Below are 3,812 nucleotides of genomic sequence, written 5' to 3'. Positions count from 1 at the left end.
GTAACAACGGTGTCATAGGGGCACATATAGATGCACCCATTGTAACCAGCCTTGGGTGCACTACTGTCCTCTTGTGGAGAGGAGCTTGGACTGCTCTCCCAACTATCTGGTAGTCTGTGATCTTTTCTGCCATGCCTTGTTCTTCAAATTGTTACAGGCCCCCACCATGGTTGGAGAGAGGTGGCTAATATTTGCCCACCCACACTGCAGTCTCCTGGGCCTAGCCCATCTGCATTGCTTACCTGCTTGTGTCTACCACACATACTGCCTGTTCCTACTTGCAGAGCTTCTACCATCTAAACTGCCAGTTTGAGGCTTGCATGCTATGGATTATACTCTGAGTTGTGTACAACTGCCCATTGCCAAAATAGAAAAGCTATGTGCTTCCCCAGGGAAGAATAAGATTGCTTTCTTGAGGTGAGATGTGTATTTTTGAGGATGCAAACAAGCGTTCACTGCACCCAGTTTAGGTGGTTTACTGTAAACTGCCTAAACCCAGACCAGGAGCAGTGCTTTCAAGTGTCTGCTGCTGTCGGGAGCAGTGTAGGCAGTCTGAGGTAAGGTAACTCAGGGCAGGGGATGAGACTGGCAGGTCTGGGGGTAGATTGGTTGATCCATGGTCTGGGAGGGGTAATCAGAGGTCTAAATATAGCCTGGTCAGGGTTGTGGGGCAGGGAGAAGGTAGGAATAGCACAGCCTTGAGGCTGGAACAAGTGATGGGGATTTCCCAGACCCAGAACTGTAGTGTGAAATGTGTGCAGGCATGTGCTAGGTCGGGACAACTGTTTGTAGATCAGGTTAACCCTTTATCAATTTAAAGTTGATCTAAAATGAACTAACTTGGTTTGGGTATGCCATTTTGTGGGTAAATTAAGCCCTGTGAATGCCTGTATAAATGGGCCTTTAGATCAGCCAAACCTTGGTTAGGTTGGTTTGCTAAGTGTTAATTGTAGAACATGTACATAACTGGATTGAGCAGCAGGGCAGGCCTAGATAGATATCAGGTAGGAAAAATGGGATTTGGGCCAAAATGTTGAAGTAAAAAATAGCTTAAAGAGATGAATTTATCATAGTTGTAATCTCTGTGTTTTAAATGGTGGCGTAAGAGTCATATTCTCAAACTTGTTTTGAGTGTCTACAAGCACAACTCAACTACCTGTATGTCAAGATGAGAATGTAACATGCATTTTTTAAGCTATCTTGGCAATCAGCATAGTGTGTTTTCATATGGATAATGTTCAAAATGATTCAGGTTTAGGCACACTGATTAATTTTAAAAAATATATTCAGTGTGCTAATTATGCACAAGCACAGTGAGATTTTGAGATTAAGTAGCAAAGAAATTAAAATGTGCAGAGCACAACAATAATAGTCCTTTTAGCAAATTTCTGTCTTTTTAAACCTCATGTTGCTTTAGATCCCTTGGGGTTACATTAGTCACATTGCATAACATAAAGTTCTACCTGAAATGCCAAGGAAACAAAGTGTGAAAGCCACCAAAAATGACACATTACAATATGGCACAATGTAAGGCAATACATCAAAATGTGGCATGGTTAAAATCCATTACTTGAAGAGAACAATTTATTGAAGTGTGTGTTTTTTCTTTCTTTCTTTCTTTTTTTTCTTTTAAAAAGAATATTTGCATGTATTGAGCTGTAGGCTGCTTCTACACTGAAGTTTTGGGACCAAATTCTGGTTCACATTTAGGATGTGTGAACAAACATATGTTGTGAAGATGGCATTAAGATAGGAACAGATTTTGGTTGACAGCATGCTGAAGATTGCATCAAGTTGCTTTAGACATAATTCACCAACTATTTCAGCCTATAGGAAGTTTACAATACTAGGGAAGAGCAGGGGTAATTTCAATTAGTGGAAGAGGGGGCATAGTATAGTTCTGCTGTCCTATGCACCCTTTCCCCAGAGATATAACAGGGCAGCTCTGTGCCTAGAGCATAGAGCAGCAGCGACTGCCATACTGTTGGTGGTGACAGGGCCACTAGGCAGCTGTCGTGATGGCTATTTTTACATGCCCTCCAAAGTCGGTGCCCAAGGTGGCTTGCCCAGTTGTGCCCCCTGCCCCCCAGTTACACAACTTCCTCTTCCATTTCTCCAGATCCTGCCTATACTGTCATTATGTACTGTTATTACCTCATTCTGGAGGGGAGAGGCAGCTAGCACAAAAGCTGATGCAACAGCGTCTTCTGGCTTTACGCTAGCAAAGTCCTGTGCTGCAGGAGAAATTTTCCATCAGCTCTCCCTGGTATCTTTAATGCCACTTTGAATTGCTTGTGCTGGGGAGATTGGCCTTACTGAACTATAGAATCTGATGTCCTAAAGGGTATTTTCAAACTTGAAACTTGACAGATAGCCCTCTCAGTGTATGTCCCTGACTTGGCTTGAGACCATTATTCTATATTTACCAAAGTTATGATAATTTAGAATTAAATGGTGAAATCCCAGTGGAAAAAAAATCTTTGACTCCAGTGAAAAGTGCTGTCTAGAAGATCTGCCTTTTTTTCCTCCCTACACTTTTTCATAAAACCTTACTTTAAAAAAAAAATCTCTGTGCATATTTTGATTTTATGCATCCACTTTTTTGTTTTTCTCATTTTTATCTCTTTCTTTCAGTTCCTAAATTTAAAAAAATTCAGACTTTTTACAAGAATTCCCATTTTTCAATTAGCTTTATTTTCATAGATTTTTTTTCTTGCCATTAACTAGTAATAACTTTTATATCTACTGAAATAATTTTCTTCTAACTTAACATGTTTTACAATTCTCATTAAGATGTAAATTGGTACTTAAGTTTGAAGAAATCAATGTTAAAGTAATGAACATATCAAATCAAGAAGAGTTAGAATGATACTATCTTAAATTCTGGTACAAAGATCTTACATTTTAGTATTAAATGCAGTGCCATAGAGATTCAAAGTTAGCACCATTGACTGACTGGCTCCTGATAAATGTAAAAGTAAACTGACTAATTAAAAGTACCTGCTTTTCCTTTCTTTTTTTCTGGAGGTAGGCAGGGGGGAGGTCTTTTTCTGACTATTTTCTATTAATTACATAACTGGAGCTTTCTCTCTCTCACCACCCCCCTGTCCTTTATTTTTTTAAGAGAAGAAAAAAACAACTAAGAAATGAAAATGAGAGGCTTTAGGGCTTTTTCAATTGATGCATTTTCACAGGACTGTCTATATTTGTAATTCATAAAATCCTGCCAAAAGGAACACCTAGGCTCGCCAGTGAAATTATTTAGAGAAAGTTTGCAACTGATTTTTCTTTGAGAACTTGTAGATTCTGTGACAAATAAAATCTTTCCTAAAGCCAGAAATACAATGTAAGGGTACAACGGATAAAGTAGGGCTTGCCACAAAGTGGGTTTGTAAAAGACACACAATTCTAGAAGGGTGCAGACAAAAGTGCAGTTCCCCACTGTGACGGAGAATGCTTTGCAGGAAATGTTCTGAGTTAACAATGATCCCCTGGACTAAACAGAAGTTTGCTGTTGGTTCCAGGGTGGAGGGGAATCTAGCTGCTGGCTTATATATATAATATTTGATTTCTTTAATTTATGTCAGGTTTGATTTGGGAAAAGGTATTTGTACATATGGGGATTACTTCTATACAAATATATATTAGTGACCTAGACGAGGGTGTGGAGAGCACCCTGTTCAAGTTTGCTGACGACACAAAGCTATGGGGTAAAGTGAATACACCGGCAGGCAGGGACCACATCCAGGCAGACCTGGATAGGTTAGAGAAGTGGGCGGATCTGAACAGGATGCAGTTCAACAAGGACAAGT

This window comes from Gavialis gangeticus, unplaced genomic scaffold, assembly GCF_001723915.1.
Source record: "Gavialis gangeticus isolate Ggan-Ray unplaced genomic scaffold, GavGan_comp1, whole genome shotgun sequence".
Lineage (NCBI taxonomy): Eukaryota > Metazoa > Chordata > Crocodylia > Gavialidae > Gavialis > Gavialis gangeticus.
This window is presented reverse-complemented; position numbering follows the sequence as displayed.